Source organism: Boleophthalmus pectinirostris, unplaced genomic scaffold (assembly GCF_026225935.1).
Source record: "Boleophthalmus pectinirostris isolate CB_2022bp ecotype Guang Dong unplaced genomic scaffold, ASM2622593v1 HiC_scaffold_17, whole genome shotgun sequence".
Taxonomy (NCBI): Eukaryota; Metazoa; Chordata; class Actinopteri; order Gobiiformes; family Gobiidae; genus Boleophthalmus; species Boleophthalmus pectinirostris.
In genome coordinates this window covers 8,556,956-8,576,786 of record NW_026571115.1, presented here as the reverse complement: position 1 = coordinate 8,576,786, position 19,831 = coordinate 8,556,956, and the positions used below count along the sequence as shown (strand labels likewise).

At 38.0% G+C, this 19,831-nt stretch overlaps 1 long non-coding RNA gene across 1 annotated transcript; it reads left to right on the top strand.

Moving 5' to 3' along the window:
- Positions 1–2,911: 2,911 nt before the first annotated feature.
- Positions 2,912–7,720, top strand: LOC110167841 (uncharacterized). The gene is made up of 4 exons (XR_002318999.2): positions 2,912–2,992; positions 5,693–5,845; positions 6,406–6,507; positions 7,177–7,720. It is a non-coding gene; the product is annotated as an uncharacterized LOC110167841 (long non-coding RNA).
- Positions 7,721–19,831: the final 12,111 nt, after the last annotated feature.

Below are 19,831 nucleotides of genomic sequence, written 5' to 3'. Positions count from 1 at the left end.
GCTTTTGTGTTCATATCATTTGAACAATTTAGTTCTGTTAGCTTTATCCTTTTTGGTAATACATATATAACTACTCTGTTAAGACTCTCTTTTTGTTCATTCTTGTAAATAGCCTCATGTTGTTGTTTTGTTAGTTTTACCATTTTTTGCATCTGGGTTCTAATCCTCCATTGTGAAAAGAGAAGTAGCCCTGGGTCATAACAGAAACAAGTTCGCTTCCAATATGTGGTTATATATTTAAAAAGCACAACAGTTTCATTTCCCATTCAGTTCCCATTTGGGAGGTTTAACTCTTCTTTGTGTCACAAATGTCAGTGCCCCAAGATTCAAATGTGCACTATAAACTAATGTCACAATACTAAAATTTCAAACTTCATTTCAATTCTAAAAAATAGACTTGGTACTCCGTGTCAGATACAATGATCATTACAAATACTCTTTATTTAGACAACAGAATGTGATTTTCAACATTAAATCGTAATTTCTTTTCTATTCCCATGTGGTTTTATATGTGTGTAAAACCTCAGTGGTCCAGGTAGGTTCCATAGTTGTCCATGTGTGTGTACTAGTCTATGTGCTCTTATACTTGTTCTGATAAAGCTCAAGATCATGCAGTAAAGCTTCATTTCTGTGCTGTGAATGTGACTTTTTTAGTATCAAATGAGTATACAGTTTTAATACTACTTTCTAGTATCTGATTTTCAATACTTTCGAAACTCAATCTTCCAAAATCTAATCTGATTGAAATATGTGTCAGAAAATTAGCAATTAGACCTTTTCCCAACCCTATTCCAATTATAATTTTCCTTAATGAACACTTATCTAATTCCGTTCCCACTTTCTTCACGTTGGTCTCACCTCGGCGCCTCTGTGATGGAGCGGCAGAGTGGTTAACGCGGATGAGGAGGTGTTGAGTTCTGTCTCCCATCTGTGCTCTTTGGACAGCAGCCTGACTGCCTTCTCTCAGATACTCCGGTTATTTTTGTTTTATTGAGAGAAATATTTGGTCCAAGTGTGAAAACAACTGAAGTGAAACCAAAATAGAGAAAACAGGACAGTTTCTCGTGTCTCCATTGGAGTCAATGCAAACAGGCCGTGAGGGTCCGGAGCACTTATGGCTACATTCTTGATCGGCAATATGGTGAGATTAAGATTAGTCAAACCTGCACAAATCACTCCAAATACAACTTCCAGAGGGTAAATGAGAAGGGGGGAGAGCTATAACATGATTAAAAGCTCTGAAAAGTTGATTTTCCATAACAGATCTGTTTTAAAAATCCTATATTGTGCAAAATTTACATTTGTGAACTGTAAGTCATGTTATACGTTGTTACTTCCATCAGAAACCCTTTCTTATTAGTCTATCTAAATCTTCAAAGCTCAAAGTGCTCTGTTCCACCTTGTGATGTCATGTAGTGGTAGTTTTCAACTAAACAGCTTCTTTTACCTTTAGTTCAATTGAGATTGGCAATCAAATCCAGGGCCCAAATTATCCAAATGATTCTAGTGAAAGTCTATGAGTTTAAAAACACAGTGGAGCACTTCCTGTATTACCACATGACATCACAAAGTGGAACAGAGTATTTTTTCATATGAGAAGAACTCAACCTAAATATGCAGGGTTTTGTGTGTTAATTAAACATGTGTGAATAAAACAAAACACAACTCCAGGTCTGTTTGTGATGAGGAAACAACATTATAACAGATCAGAAAATAGTGTAATATAAGTCTAGCGATGAACAGTTAGGGAAAATATCTAATTTGAATTTTTTTGGACAAACAACAAAGATTCTGCTTAACCATGACCACAATTAATAACTGTGTCCATAAAAAAAAAACCGGAAACATGTAGTGCGAAGAAAATCACCATAAACGTAAAAATGAGGAATTAGCTCTTGGTCAACTTCCCCCCAAAAGGAAAATATAGATTCAAGACACAAAATGAATACACGTGAATATGGATTCTAACTAACCATTATGAATTACACCTAATTAATAAATTAAATTATAACCTTTATAACCATATTTTTAGTAAAGTTTTCAATAGCTGGACTCCACATTATGGTAATTATGACAGTATAAAAATCCACAGGTAAAGATTTTAACAGTTTGATGTCTGTAGGTTACTCAAATGTCCCCCCTCAGCTCCCTTACGTCAGCAGGACTGACTGTGATCACCAACACAAACATGATGACCCTAAGTTTACCAGATTTTTCAGTTCTTTAGTTTAAGTTTGTAGAAGATAAATTAAACAGCCTTTTACAGGACCATGTTGGCTCAGGGACAGTGAGTGTGAACACTGCAAAACTAGCATGCTAACAGTGCACTTCCAGATTATCTGACAATAAAATGCTTTATAATTAGATGCACAGCACAGAGCGGACTTATTTTGAACTAAAGAGCTGCTTATATAATATATCTGAACTAGGACAAGACACATTTTGCTCAAATACATGGAAAAAATCCGGTACCTGCCCTTTAAGTGCCCTGTTCTATAGTTTAGAAATTTTGTATCCCTTATAAGACAAATGCTTTCCCTTATAATACAGAGTACATTTATAGTACATTTTTAGTACATTTTTGTACATTTTCTAATGAATTATTCCTAGTTTTCTGATAGCACTGTCGCCTCACTCACACTACTCCAGTTTGCTCGACTAAACTAATGTGTCCGGCCGAGAAAAGCAGTCATGCATTTTAGATACGATTTGTGCTACAACTGCAACATCTGCGAGAGTCAGGACTAAACCAGGACTAAACCAGGACTAAAACCAAGACTAAAACCAAGACGATTAAAAGCAGGACTAAACCAGGACTAAACCAGGACTGAACCAGGACAACAACAGGACTAAAATAAGAACTATACAAACAAAGGGCAAAATCTGAAACTAACAACTTCCCCTTTTCCTATGAGTATAAATATATGAGTGCGACAACAACAGCACTGACACTTCTTCTTCTTTACAGACACATGCCAACAATGTTTTCATGGTAAGTTTTACTTCTTCTATTATAATAATTCTCAGATTTGTACTTAAAATAATACTTAATGTGATTTGAGAAAGCTTTATGAACAACATAAATAAGAGTTAATTATTTAGAATGTTAATTTTGCAATATTATTATCTAACAATGGTGGATGAAATAGTCAGTGTTGTTGCTTAAGTAAAATTACAGATACAAAGGTAAAAATCTACCTATGTAAAAGTATTAAAGCACTTGTTATGGGTACTTTAAGAGTATTTAAGTATTTAAGAGAGATTTTTAGAACAATTAAATGATGTAATGAAGTGATTTTGAAAAATTATTTAGCAGATTTGAATTGATTCAATTGATTTCTTAATTTTTCTAGCTGTTTCTGTGTTTTTGTATTATTGTAGTAACTCAAATTAAATGTGCTAAATAAATAAATAAACAAAAGCCATTTCAGCAGATCTCAAACCATAAAGAAAAGTACTTTTTACTTTTCTTTCCATATCTAAAATGTAGTGGAGTAGAAAGTACAGATACCTGCTCTCAAATGTAGTGAAGTAAAAGTAAAAAGTATCCATTGTAAAATGTCCTTGAGTCAAGTACAGATATGTAAAATTTGTACTTAAGTATTTGTTTTTGTTCTATTATAATTTACACACAATGTCATTATAGTACCTACTTTTTCGCTGGAATATTTATTTAAGGGGCTGAAATTTGGGTATATTTCTAGTATTATTTAGATGAGTAGGTAGGTAGGTAATATTTACCACGTGGTACAGGGCTACAGGGTTACTTCTGGAACAGTGAGTGTGATTTCCACAGCCAAACTACGTCATTTCAGTGTTTTTTACAACATGTCATAATGCAGACACAAGCAAATCATAGCATCAGTTAGCAACATTAGCATGCTACTATGTAAACAAAGCACTGTGTTGAGATTCTTTATGCACAATAAAAACCTTTGAGAGTATTAAATATTTTCATAGTTCATATAATGGCCGCATGTGATTACAGCTGAGCTCAATGTGAAGAACAGTTAATGTGCTTCTTTATGCTCAGCTCAGTCTCTGCTCAGTCTCCGCTCAGAGTCTATGGTCATGTAGGGCAGTTTTAGGCCTAATGGGATCAGTAGCACACTGGCAAGTACAAGTACTGGCACGTGGTATTGGTCATATACCCAGTGTATTAATATTGATGTATCCCTACTTTTTGTTTCATTTTGTTTTTTAGTCGGCTTCGGTCCTACTCAGATTCTGATGTATCGGCTCCTGTGAAAACCTCCAAGTCCTGGGCCAGGTAAGACAGTGTGGAGTTAGCCTGACCTCCCTGTGTCTGACTCCTCCAATTTTCAGATAAACCAAAATTATACACTAGAAAATATTAACAGGCAAAGATTTTTCTTTTCTTCTTTTTTCTACAGACCGTTTCTGCCCCTTATTGATCAGCTGTTCCGTTTTGAAAATGTGAAAATTTCCAGATCCATGTCAATCCTGTCAGACTTTAAAAACCTCAACAGTAAGTCTGCAACTTTATCATAATTTGGAGACCAGTGTTAATTTTTTACAATGTCAATAGCTACAGAGAAATGTATTTATGTAATATTTATGAAAGTAAACTGAACTGAATTACCACAGTTTATCCTTATTTTTTATGTTTTTTGTTTTCTTTTGTTTTCTTTTGTTTTTCCTTCAGGATTGCTCCAAATCCAAGAAGCCCTGAGAGTGACCATCATTGGACCAAACATCAAGCTGAGGCCATGGCCATCTCCAAACAGGAAACAGTAAAACAGGAATATTTAAGTTATGGCTACTCTGCATTTTTGTCTGTGACTGAAAGATGAGTTTGAAGACTGTATTAAAATGCTAATCATGATCAATCAACATAGATGTATAATGCCATTTACAGTATTCCGAGTGACCAGTGTGCTTTCCAATAAAATCAAATCATTATAAGAACATGCAGTATAGTTAACAGTGAAATAACAAAACTAATTGTACAAGGTGTTACTGCATTACTGAGTGTTAAAGCCAGTCTGAGGGTACATTCACATTTGCACAAAAAAACACCAAAACTAATCTCAGACTACACCAAGACTAAACCAGGACTAAGAACGAGAAAGAAAACCAAGTCCGGACTAAACGGGCTCAAACTAGGCCCAAACCAGGCCAAATATGAATGCTCCTTCAATTAATACATATTTATTTATTTATTTTTTGAGCCTAGATTAGAAAAGGTCAAAATGTATGTTTTGTTCTGTCTATGTAAGAAAATAATTCTATTGTTAAACATGAATAAACTGTCAAACTGCAGATCACTGTAATTGTCATTATTTCACAAAACTGAGATTGAGATCACTGGTGAAACTTTGTGTATATTTGGCTTTTTGTGCCAATTATACACAAATCTTGTAACATCCCAAATTTAAAAGGTCCCCAGGTCTAAACCACAATTTATTAATTTATTAATCTATTAATTGTTTTTATTATAAAGATTTATATGCAGAACAGCAGAAAGAAAAGTATGGAATGAGTGAGCTGAGAATTGTACTTATGTTTTGTTTTTGCACATATGCACAGTTGCAGTTCTGTTTAAATAATAGTTTTTTTGCAAAATCAGGATTAAACTGCAAATGCAACACTAACAAACGGGATACAAAACATGTACATGCTGAAACTTACAGTCAGTAATATCAAGACACTTTTTTCCTTTTACTTTAAGAGGTGATCTTGACTGGGAAAAGCTTATGCAGTCTTTGATATTGTGGAAAACCAGTCCGTCCCCATTCCTGAGAGTCACGTTGAAAGAGAATCACAATTGAGGAAGCAGGTCACATTTTACAGAGACGGGCGACACTGCAATAATGTTCTCAATGTAAGTCATAATATTTTCCCTTTTTTTGTAATATATGCTAGAAATACATCAAGTATAAGTGACAATGCAACTAAATATATTGTTAAGTATTTAATTAAGTTGTTTAAGAGTTTTTTGGGTTTTGTTTTGTTTTGTCTACGGTGCATGTGCACAAGTGTCACTCTGAGAATCACAAAAGGCTAAAACAGTTCATTGGAGAAACGAAGAAATAAGGTTTAAATATGTGTTGAAATTCATAAAACAGACTTGTGTTTACTTATTTGGTAAACCCATAATGTTTCTTCATTAGTTCTAGTTTAATTTTGGTTCAGTCCTGGTTTAGCTCAGTTTTAGTCCTGGTTTAGGTTTAGTCCTGATTCAGTCCTACTTCAGTCCTGGTTTAATTCTGGTTCAGTCCTAGTTTAGTTCTGGTTCAGTCTTGGTTGAGTTCTGCTTCAGTTTTGCTTCAGTCCTGCTTCAGTCCTGGTCTAGTGATGTTTCAGTCTTGGACCCTACAGTCTGCTCGTCCATGGCAGTAGTTGTCACCTTAACATTCTTTTATTATTATTTTTATTCTTTAGTCGGTCTCAGTCGTGTGACTCTTACTCAGAAGAGTTGGTCCATTTTGAACCTCTGAAAATGTCCAGATCCACAGCTCAAATTGTCACATTCAAGAACAAAAGGTAAATCTGCTGCTTTCTTTTTATAATGACAATATACTTTACTTTCCCACTGAGCACCTCACAGCAAAAAGGTCCCAGGTTTCAGTGTCGGCTTATATACAGCAATCCATTCTTGTCCTAGTTTAGTCCTGGTTTAGTTCTGATTTATTTCTGGTTTAGTCTTAGTTTAGTTCTGGTTTAGCTCTTTAGACCTGGCAATGTCCTGGTTCAGTCCTGGCTAAGTCCATATTTAGTCTTGGTTCAGTTCTGTTTTAGTACTGATTTGATACTGGTTTAGTTCTGGTTTAGTTCAGGTACTGTCCTTGTTCAGTGCAGGTTAAGTCAGGATTCAGTCCTGGTTTTGTCATGACTGATTCCTGACTCAGTCCTGGTTCAGTCTTGGTTTATTTCTGGTTTAGTCCTCGTTCAGTCCTGGTTCAGTCTTGGTTTAGTTCTGGTTTAGTCCTCGTTCAGTCCTGGTTCAGTCTTGGTTTAGTTCTGGTTTAGTCCTCGTTCAGTCCTGGTTCAGTCTTGGTTTAGCTCTGGCAATGCCTTGGTTCAGTCCAGGTTAAGTCTGTATTTGGTCCTGGTTTAGTCCTGGTTTAGTCTTGGTTTAGACCTTGTTCAGTCCTGGTTTAGCACGATACATCAGTCATTTTGAATATTTGTATTTTATTTTTTATCTTATAGGATTGCTTCTCCAGCCCCAAAACTTACTCGAAAGAGAAGTGACCAAAGTGAGACTAGACGTGGCTCTAGGGGGCGCCAAAAACAGAGACACGGATAGAGCCTCAGCCTGACGTGGTCCACGCTACATCAGTCGAACATGAGAAGACCAAAGAAATTTACTTCTAAATGCTACTTAAGATCAAATCTGTGTTTCTCAAACTATGGTACATGTGACAGCCTGAGTCCATTGAATCTACGTTTTGTCCTCTTTTGGATCATTTCCTGTTTAGATCTTCAGTGGAAATAATGCAATCCATTTTTAGACCTGGTCTAGTCCTAGATTACACCTGGAATAGTCCTGTCATAGACCTGGTTTAGATCTGGTGGTACAGGGAAAGTGTAAGCTTTTCTTTGGTGGTACTGGAGTGAAAAGTAAATCATCTGATAACTGGACATGGCTCATCATTTTTCTGTTTATACCCATCTCCACCTCCTACTGCTTTTAATTGTGTTCTCTGTGCAGCGACAAACACTATACAGTGAATAAAATGCATTATTACTATGATCTTTTCGCTTGTAATTGTATCTTTTTCCTCTGAGACTTCACACTTCACTGTTATTGGTTATAATGACCTGTCACTCAATCAGAGCATGACATAGACTGGCCAATAGAAAGTGTTCAAACAGCCATAGTTTACACAGCAAAGCATGAATGAAAGTCAAAAACATTTCCAGAATTTTGGCTGCATGCACAAGTTTTAAACAACACAGATCTACAGAACACCATGATGCCCAAAACAACAATACGTAGCTTTACTTGAACTGTCACGATAAAGTTTGAAGCACTAACTGAACTGAAGAAGAACAACTATAAATCAAAACAGTAATTATCGTGACCTACCTTCGTCTTAGTCTTAGTTACAGCTCCTCGTCTAATTGCCTTTCCTCTCTTGTCATCTCCATCTGATCCATTCATGACCAGTGAATGTGTCCCTCCAGATTTCAGCAGATACGAGCGTGTCTCTAAAGTAAATCTGTGCAAGGCCCCCCGCTGGGCTGCTTCCCGGTTCCCGCGGCGACGACAACCCACGATGCATCTCTCTGTGACTGTCTCCCACTTCAGTGTTTGTCTGGATGTGTTTGTGAGGTCTGCTGTCTCAACGCTATATAGAAAAGCAAAGCAGCACCGGCTCACTTTTGTTGTTCTTTTTTTTAACTTATTTTTTTCTCCAAATTACAAATAATATAATGATTTAAAATTCGCTGTAGTTGATTTTTAGAGTCTTAAAAATCGTGGAAAAACAGAACTAGTTTGTTTTAAAGATGCAAAATAGACTTTTGGAGCTTTCTACAAGGGCCCGACCGATATGGATCGATATGATACCGATAAACTGAGAGCTGGAGCTGCCGATAGCCGATATAAAAGCTGATATATTTAATAATATTTAATAAAATTCACTGTAAATATTTTATCTTGGTCTACTGAATTTTCAATTGGGTTTGTTTAGGCCACATTTATTGTTATTCTGTCTCTTTACAGTCATATTTAAAGACAATAGGTCAGTCTAATGGCATTTTTGCATCAAATTCTAGCCAGTAAAGAAAGTATGTAAACTACCACTATTAGACTTTAGCACTAAATGCGTCTGCACCACGGTAATTAATGATTTGCGTAAATGCGGATCATTCACACCTCTATTCACAGCTCATTTACATTTCAATGCAAGTCCTGTAACATGGACACAGCCACTATAGTCACTTTGCACTAGGCCAGTGGAAGAGGAAACAGGCTGTTTATGTGTGAGAGCTACAGCAGCTAAGAGCTAAACAATGAGAAAGAACCAAAAGCAGCTCTAAAACTGACACATTTGCAACACTCACCGCTCACACAGGCTCCTCTCAGATCACAAGTCTTCACAAATAAGTGTCCTTTTAATCCTGACTCAAACCGATTCGTCCGTAAAAATGAATATAATCCACCATGTTGACAGCAGCTGTGTGTGTCCTCTGTCTGCAGGACAGTCATCTCCTCTCCGCACTCAAACAAGCAGTAGTTTTGTTGCTGATCTAAAATAGTAAACTGAAGTTTACTATTATTTATAGTCACTATCATGGATCAGACACAAGATCGTTTAAAACCAGTTCCTCAGTGTTGTGCACGTGGAGCTTTGGCTGCGCACGGGTGTAAATAAGCACACGTGACGCTGGAGGTGCGTTCAGGGGCAGTACGGCGTCACAAACACAAGACAAATGACTCTGCAGAAAAATACTGATTCTGGGTCACATATTAGAACATTTATCTGTCTGTAAATTGGATTAAATTGACATAATATAGAGAGTCAAAGCTTTATGACAAGCTATAACATGTCCACGTGGACTATCGGCCCATATCGGCAAGATTTAGCCCAATAGCCGATAATATCAACCAATCAACATATCGGTCAGGCCCTACTTTCTACTCTGTTATAACATTGTTCTTTTAACAAAAACACGCCTGAAGAGGTTTTATATGTCATCAGTGCATGTTTCAATAATGTAGCGATCTCTCCCGCGCTCTATTCGCACCCTCCTCATGATTAGCTGTAAAATTCTGTCTGTCAAGCTTATGTCACCCATGCTCCCACACGACAATTCTCCAAAAATGTACAAAAATATGATACAAAACAACACACAATTTCACAAACCTGATGCGATGTGCAGTAGTTTCATTAGCGAGATGCACGCTGATTGTGTTGTGATAGCGCTCTGAAGGGGGAGTGACTTAACGCGGGGAGCAAAGAGATGAGAGCGCATCAAAACTAAACTTCAAAATTATACCACAGGATAATGCGTAATAAAAGGTGACATGCGACTGAAGTGGTCCAGTTATTCCTAATTCGCTCACAGCTAGCATGCTAACGAGTGCTTCCTGATTCTCTGGCATTAAACCGCTTCATAATTGGACGCAGACAGAGCGCAGCGGGCTTATTTTGAGTCGGATTTCACACAAACACATCTCCACTGAACACAGCTGTCTTCCTGTCAACCCAGATCTGCTGCAGGAAATGACAAGAGTGAAGGAGAAAGAGAGAGAGAGAGATGAAAGAGAGAAAGAGGAGAGAGAGAGGGAGTGGAAAGAGGAGAGAGGGAGGAGGCGAGACTAGGAAACCAAAGAGAAAGAGAGAAGGGAGGAAAGAGGTAGAGAGCAAAGGGAGACAAAAAGATAGAAGAGAAGACATAGAGAAAAAGATAGAAATAGGTGAGAGCAGAGAGAGTCAGAGATGGGTGAAATAGAGAGAAAAAAAGAGAGAGTTTCACAGAGAGAAAGCGAGATAAAGATTTGGATGGGGGGAAGAGACGGAAGGATAGATAAAGGCAAGAGAGGGTGAGAGAGGAGAGGCAGAGAGAGAGAAGGGGAGATATAGAGAAAAAAAGAGAGTTTCACAGAGAGAAAGAAATAGACAGAAGAAAGAGATGGACTGATAGATAAAGACAATAGAAGGAGAGAGATGGAGAAGTGGAGAAACAGAGAGAGGAGAGAAACAGGGGAGAGAGAGACAGAGAGGAGAGAGAAACAGAAGAGAGAGACAGAGGAGAGACATAGAGAGAGGAGAGAGAAACAGAGGAGAGAGAGGAAAGGAGAGAGAAACAGGAGAGAGAGGAAAGGAGAGAGAAACAGAGGAGGGAGAGAAAGAGAGAGAGGAGAGAGAAACAGAGGAGAGAGAGGAAAGGAGAGAGAAACAGAGGAGGAGAGGAAAGGAGAGAAACAGAGGAGAGAGAAAGAGAGAGAGGAGAGAGAAACAGGGGAGAGAGAAACAGAGGAGAGAGAAACAGGGGAGAGAGAGACAGAGAGATGAGAGAGAGAGATGTAGAAGTGGAAAAACAGAGAGAGAGACAGAGAGAGAGGAGAGGGAGAGATGAGGAAGCACAGAAACCGAGGAGAGAGAGATGGAGAAGCAGAGAAACAGAGAGAGGAGAGAAAGTGGAGATAAACAGAGGAGAGAGAGAGAGAGAGAGAGAGAGATGGAGAAGAGAACAGGATGTGCTGCTGGAATTGTCTGCCTTTGAGTTTGGTTTTGGGCTGAATTACAAAACGCGACAGTCCAGTATTATGATGATTTGTGTTTTCTGTGATACCTCTTTAAAAATACAAACTGTGCACAAACAAAGAATTAAAAACACACTGAAAACCTTCATCAGTATTTTGCTTTGTCAAACCCCCAGTGCAGAGCCGTTCAATGTGGCCGTGCCCTAATTTTCAGCGCGAACTTAATCTCTGCATGGATTCCCTCTTAAATCTGTTCTGTAGTCTCTTTTTGGTAACTGTATCTATTTAAAAATGAAATACACTGGCTGAAATTCGACTGCACCATTTCAGGTCATCATTACACAACAGTAATAAAAGTTAAATTAAATTATAGCTGTTCTACAGTTCGCAGTAGTAAAATTCTCAGTTAAATTAGCCATATACTGAGTAAATCCATTCATTGTTAAGATGCACATTTTTTAGTGTTATGGGGACAAGACACAACAGGCTCTATAGGTGAGTTTCAGCTGATGTCTTTGTTACTAAAAGCCCGTGTTGCATGATGGGAAATATTGTGGCAAACACACGATAGCGGATAACCACCTAACGTAACCTTGCGTATTTATTGCCAATAATGGTCAATTCCTGCTGCATTATCAGATGCGCAAATAGAAACACTGAAGAAGGAAAAGCTCTTTTTCGTATTCCGAGTGAAAAGAACCACCAACGTCCAATTAAATGGCTTTCAAACATCTGTAGAGCGAACACTGACGATCCGAGCAAACTGTGGACTCCAACAAGTTATGTTGGGCCGATTTCTTGACAGGTTTGTGCTTTTTTTTTTTATTCATTAAATTCAATGTGTATTTCAATAAATTTGTCATCTTTTTGACATGGGACCCGCATTGTGATCTGAATCATCCGGACTACACACCACAACTGAATTTGGGACCCAAATACCAGCAAAGTAAGGATGTGCTCAAACGATCGCTGAATCACTTCGAGAGACAAAGCAAACGACTCTGTAGCATCGAGCCAATAGTTTCTGATAAATCTCAGGATGAAACTACCACTTGTACTTCTTCACATCCTAACTTAGAACCCATGATTCATCATGAAGACTCTATTACAGTGCCACAAACTACCTCGGATGAACCTACTGAAAAGAGTGTTCAGACCGATTGGAAATCAGTGCGAACATTCTGAAGAACTGAAAACGCTGCAGTCTGAAACTGAGAAACTTAAAAGTCAGCTAGAAACTGAAAGAAAAAAAAACTATGTACTTCAACAATGAACTGCAAAAATCCATTGAAGAAAATGAAGAGTTAAAGGAGAAATTGACGTCTAAATTGTTTAGGGCTGTCAGTCTGAGCAATGAAAAGATCAAGTCCTTTACAGGTCCTTTTCAGGCTTACTTCACAAAACCAGAAGACGTTTGGAAACATGTGGATTCGGGCTGGTTATCATTAAGAAGTTGCCGATACGATACATACCTCGATACATAGGCCATGATGCCTTGATACATATCTCGATACAGTGCATGTTCGGTTTGATATGATATAGTTCAAATCGATTTGATACGGTTCAATAAATAATCATGGCTGTGATACTAAGTCTTAGTTAAAGCACTTCTTGTGCAAAATGAAATGAAATGAAATTTTAATCCTCAAAACGGTTTCCACAAGATGAGACGAGATACAAGACTGGGTCCATGAGAACAAGAAGTTTCCAATTTTGGCCTCATAGTTTTTTTATTTATTTGATGTAAAATTTTTGTTTACATTCTAGTGCTGCTTTTTGGAACTGTAACTCACCAACTTGAACATCTTTTTTTGTCTAATCCAAATGTAAACACAGAGAGAAAGAGATAAGAGAATAAAAAAGAGAGGGGGGGAGGTAGAAAGCAAAGGGATAGAGAGACTTTGAGATAGAAGAGGAGGTAGAGAAAAAGACAGCAGAGAGAGAGAAAAAGGCGAGGAACGACAGAGATAGAGAGACAGAGAAAGGGGGGAGCGAGACAGAGAGAGGAGAGTGACTGAGTGAATAAAGAAAGGGAGATGGAGGAGAAAAGTGGTCTGTCCTATTACAAAATGATAAAATAGAGTATTCAACAACATGAAATCCAAACTAATCACAAATACTTTAAAGGTCCTACTGCTGAGTTTCAGATGACATCACAACATTCTATATCCCTATATTATTAAATATGGATGGGGACAGAAAAAATTAATATTGTTAAATTGGTAAATTGTGTTGTAATACAGTGAGTTCTTGTTTAGACAATGATAGAAAATACCAGGTTCAACATGTGTGAATTCACCTTCACGGCAAAGTACAAAGTTATCAGTGGGAAAAACTGGCCTTGCCCCCCATCTGACATCTGACAGTATGACGTCATCACACTGTAGAATCTGAAAACCACCAATATTACACAGAATTGACTCTTGTGAGCTTTAAGGCTACGTTCAGACTGCAGCCTGAAGTGACCCAAATCCGATTTTTTGGCCCCTATGTGACCTGTATCTGATCTTTTAATGACAGTTTGACGATACAGATCCGATTTTTTTTAAATGCGACCCAGGCCACTTGGATATGTGCTCCTAAAACTGATACATATCCGATCTTTTGACAAGCGACTTCAGTCTGAACGGCCTGGTCGCATTCATCCCACTTTGTCGACTATTGTGAGGTAACAAGTACCTGCTGAGTGCCAATACAGCCCAACGCCAAAGGGTTTGCTCACTGATAAAGGCCACCGAAGATGTGTTTCCTCCTGCAAGAGTGGTACAAGTAGGCGCTCACAAATGTACACAAATGTTCTTCTCGTCATACGAAAATTATGTCTGAACTCAATTATGTCTGAAGCAGCAAAGCACATAACAATACCACCACTCTTGGCTGTGACTCCGCACCCATACATTCCTTTCTACGGACGTTGTTGCCACTGCTCCACAAAACGCCAAGGCCAAAAACCTCGTCCTTCTCCTTCTCATTCTCCTCCTTAAAACAAATAAGCTGTACATGTTCTGGCTCCAGTATGACAGCAACTTTAAAATCACCAGGTGCTCAATTCTCGCGTCTATGTTTAGGTGAATTCCGTAAACACTGAGCATGCTCGCTGTGTGTGACGTCATCCTGTCCTCCAATGCGCATGTGAGACATTTTTGGGGCATTTAAAGTTCACACTGGAGATCACATACAAGTCGCATTTAATTGGAAATGTGAACGACCTCGCTAAAAAAAATCTGATTTCACACAAAAATCCGAATTGAGCTTTAAGCCCTGCAGTCTGAACGTAGCTTAAGTCATGTTATAATGTTGTTACCTCCCCAAAAAATTACCTGGATTTGTGTTTTGTTTCATTCACATGTTTGAGTATCCTTTTATTATTAGTCTGTCTACATCTCCAAACCTCAGAATGCTCCGTCCCACCTTGTGACGTCATGTAGCGGTAGTTTTCAAAGTACTATCTACCTTTTACGTTTAGTTCAGAAAAGATTGGCAATTCCTGCGCTGAAATCATCCAAATGATTCTAGTGAAGGTGTTTGGAGTTTAAAAACAAAGCTTCCTTTCCAACTTCCTTTGTTATCATATGACATCACAAGGTGGAACAAAGTATTTTCAGTCTGAGAGAAGAACTCATCTTAAATACGCAGGATTTGTGAGTTAAACGTGTGAATGAAACAAAACACAACTCCGGGTCTGTTTGTGATGAGGAAACAACATTAGAACATAAATCAGAAAATTGCGTAATATGGGCCCTTTAATTTAATTGACATAAAGATGTATGGGTTGTAGTAGATTATGTGGCATTTAGGCATTGTCAGTCGCTATGTCCATCAGCTACGTATTTTCACTAAATCGCTGCACCCTCTCCTCCCTGCGCTCGTACAAAACCCGTGTCTACATAATTACAGCGTACCCCGAACCTGTCACCATACGTTCCACACAAAGAACAACTATAGGGCACGCGCTGCAGACACAAAGCAGCACGCATTACGCACGTGAGGCAGGCAGCTCGTGGGAACGTGCAAGATCATATACGAAATATTTAACGAGCCTGAGATTACAACTACGTATTTTAATCAATCAGTGCCTTACGCGAAAACAAAGCGAATATGCGCGTTAGGAACAGATTTGCACTTACGGACAGACGTTAATTGATGAATGTACGATCAATAACGCTACATTTCACTATGCAAGCATTATCCCGGGTTGTCAGCGCATTTTTGTCCCAAAGGCAAATGGTCAAAACGATTTCCTGAATTGCAATCGCGAAAAAGCGTTACAATTATGCATGATATTACCGTGCACCGTTAAAAAAGCCAATTTAATGTCATGCTATACAGTGTAAGGTAAGCTATTCAATGTAAACATGGTAACGTTGGAGTGTACTGATAAAATGCATGCTACATAACACGTATTTAGGAAAGAAAATGCTCCAAACCGAGAGACACAAGCGATAAATTTGAAAATATTGCATTTTTTAAGCCTTACCTTCAGTATTTTTCTGCATGCACCGGTTTCTCTTAGGTCCATAAAACCACGTTAATTGTGATTGTCGAGTTGTTTTCGGGACATGGATGTTGCCGGGATGGAGAGGTGGAAAAAGCCCGAATGTGTCGCCTCTGCCTCGGCTCAGCTGCGGATGATGTTACGGTCACTTTCTCCGGGACAGATCCGCTGATTTCTATTGTCTCTGCACACACCGCCGCGAGCCACGCCCACCGGAGGAGCAGCAGCCAATCAGAGCGCGCAGCGACGAATGGATTGAAGTACAGTAGGAACAACAAGGACGCTATCTGGAATCGGAATAGCGTATATATGTGTGTTTTTGTGACACTGCGTAGCCTAAAGTGGTTTAAAAATTGACTGGACTATTGGAAGATTTAATAATATGATATGATCTGTAATTTTATTGTCTTTATAAGGTAATAATAGGCTAATAAAGGCCACATTATCTGTCCATACAATTATTTATTTAGTTTACAACCATTGTCCCAAAGGGCTGAGGTCACAAAATTTGAATATTGCACAGGTCTCATTATTAACTGTAAACTGGATTTATTTATTTATGTATTTATTTGGTTTATTTAGCAGGAACACTGTACATTCTGTAAATGTATGAGAATTAGCCACAGAGACAGATGGTAAACATGGTCTCCCTAAAAACACACAGAACATTCACTGCACAGTTCTCATTTTCACAAGCCCATAGACCAGTGTTTCAAAATTATTTATTTATTTTTTTCTTCTGAGGACCCATATTTTAAAAGTCACAAACCTTCGCGACCCAAGTCAATAGACATTATTCGTAAATCACAAAATAAAGGTGGATTTGACCGTTATTGAACATTGCTGAGGATATTTTATTGTTGACTGAGAGATCGTGTTTCTTTAAACAAATAGTATAGTCATAAGAAGCTTATTTGGAGATTAAATGTAGCCCATTTCTTTCTTTCTCTCTTTTTTTAATTGAACCAGCAATATTGGAACAAAATAGTCAATAAAATAATTACAAAAAGATTAGAAATGATACAAAACATGTCTTAACATTTCAGCATTTTTAATGAGATAGGTGGACCTGTTTGTGTTTTTGTAGCGTGTTCCAGTCCGGGCTGCAGGAGGAGAACGCCACACAAATATCAAGCACTGCATTCAATCTGTTTCCAGTCCAGTCTTTGAGAAACAGTGCCACAGACTGTATAAAGAAGTAGACAAAGGGGGCATGACGTCACTCATAGCATTCAGCTTCAGTCAAATTAAACCTGTGATGCTAGAGGTTATTAGCCTGGTTCATCAGCCGGTTTCACTTTGTTAAAACCGTCTGACCTCGCAGCATTAGGATTAGTTTGTTTTGGTAGGCGGGTGCTTTTTTGATTTAACAAACTGCTGCTATTTGGTTGTGCCGTATGTAATGCGCCGCTCACGGGGCTATCTGGTATATTAAGCTTTTCTGCACACCGTCTTACTTGCAAATTGTGAGATTTATTAGGACAACCCGTGTAACGTTTCGGCTCTAGGCCTTCATCAGGTCTTTATTTTTTTGCTTGATGAAGGCCTAGTGCCAAAACATTGCACGGTAAATCTCACAATTTGCAAGTAAGACGGTGTGCGGGATTTTTCTCTATGTTCTTGGGCTGCTCCCTCTCCTCCAGCCCACCTATCTCTAGTAATTGATGTGCGAACTTCTCATTCTTTTATATTAAGCTTTTCCCAAATCTTGTAGGAAGAAAGGCAATAAACGTCTTTCCCCTTGATAAAATTCACCAAACATTCTCTTTGTTCCAGCTTTAAATCCTCGATCTCGGGAATCGTTGACAACACAGAATATATGGCTCTTCGCTGATTGACTGGTGCCCTGACTCGCACTTCTGGGGTTTTTGCAAACCGTCTGTTGTATTTTGATTCCTGACCTAGTCGCTGGAGAGAAATGAAATTGAGTAGAGGCACTAGGTGGCACCAGCCTGGCTAAGAGGTTACAGTGATGAATTTGGAGCCAAAGTCCATGTTAGGAACAGGATTTATTTATGGACATAATAGCAAAATAAAAACTCAAGGATCATGTAGAGCGGGTTAATGTGAACATTTTAACACCTAAATGATGAGGCTCACTGCAGCAGTTACAAAGAGAGGAGTGACTATTTTTCAGTGTCAATTCAACTTGAAACAGTGTCAGTGGAGCTGGAAGTGCCCTCATTCTCACTTCCTATATGGAACATGGCAGCTAGCGGGTTAATTATGTCCATTTATTTATCTATTTATCTATTAGTCTATGCAGAATCCCCATTATTTCAGTTCGACCAAACATTCAAGACAATACAGATAAGTTTAATGTTTGTACTGTTTCAATTATTCAGTTGCGTTTCAGTATAAATGTGTAGAAAACATTGCCTGACCAAATATATAGAACATCAATTGTCTGTAACACATTTTGGATCAGTCATGGATACATTACTGTAGTCGTTGTCTTTCTAACACTGAAACTGTATATTATTTTTAAGTAAGAAAGGACCTTAGACATCCCCCTAGCAGTTTAAAATCATTTGACGTACCAAAGCAGATCGATTTGTGAGGCGGTGTAGACTGTCCCATCGATGCGAGCTCAGCGCTGCCTGTAAACCTGCTCCACTGTCCTGATGTGAACCTGCCACGGTCACATGATGTTCAGACAGAGCCTGCCCCTCCAAAACCAAATGAACCCAGCAGATAGTACACTCCAGAGGGATGGTGGGCTGGGATTGGTCATTGGAAGTGATGACATATGACATTTAATAAAATCTTTTCTGATGGGTCGTGTATGCCACCTGCTTGTCTCCATGGAGATGTTATTGCTTTGTCTGGCATTAAGTTCATCTTGCTTATTCAAGGTGTTTTTATTGCTCAAAAATACCCAAAAAACATGCATTCCTACTGGGAGCAGGGTAGCCTCTCCACAGTTCTGATGTGGAACTTGATCTGGTGATATTATCTGCTTTCTGTTCTGCATGTTGTCTTTAAGGAAATACATAGACTTAATGCCAATCTGTGGATCTGTGGAGCTGAACAAATTATACACAGTAACCATTTACTTATTGCAGCTGTTTTCATTTATGCATACGTACACACACACACACACACACACACATATGTATATACACACATATGCGCGCACACACACACACACAAACACACATAATGTCTATACTGTCACCAGCTCCTGTCACCTTTGTCCTTAAAAGTATGTAATCTTTAATCTTCACGTTTGTCTTGTACCTTGTTTGGTTCCTATATTCTGTGTTCCTATATTCTAATATGGGTAGTTTGCAAATTGAAAAAAAAGAAATTTTAAAATACTTGAAGAAATAAGGAGCAAGTGATAAATCCCCCACCAGAAAAATCATAAAATAGTAATTTCTACATAAATATATCGCCCATTATACCTTTAGAATGATGAGCATAGAACAGGGGTGTCAAACTCAAAATCACACAGGACCAAAATTAAAAACTGGGACTAAGTCGTGGGCCAAACTAAATATGTATTGAAAAATTTCAACAACATCTGCATGTTTTCTCTTCTTTCAAGATATATAATGTTAAACCTTTTCTTATTAAAATAAATAATAGTTTAATAATAGTTTTTGCTGAAACACTGAATCCAGAACAAGCAGAATATAAAATAATAACAAAATTTTAAATAAATAATGTCTCTATAATCTATCTGTAGCCGTCGGGCCAGCTCTAATACATATTTGACATGATCTCGCGGGCCAAATATAATTATATTGTGGGCCAAATTTGGCCCCTGGGCCTGAGTTTGACATGTCTGACATAGAAGAACCTGAACCACTGAGAGATTACACAGATGAAAGTGTTACAATTTAATGTTGAAAATTATATTCAAATGTCTAAAGAAAGAGTTTTTAAAAATTATTATTATTAACATTGTCGTACTAGAATCAACAATGAGTATAAAGTCTATACCTTAGTACTGAAATTGAGTTTGAAATTTTAAGATCAAGATTTTAGGAGGATATTGGAGGTAGAATTTTACATATCTTGTAAATAAAGTTACAGAATTAAAATAGTTTGGACAAGTACCGAGGTGAGATATAACAGTATATGAACCAAAGCATGCTTCATAACTCATAGACATAATGAGGCTGATGGAGTAGAGTTGGTTTTTCCTG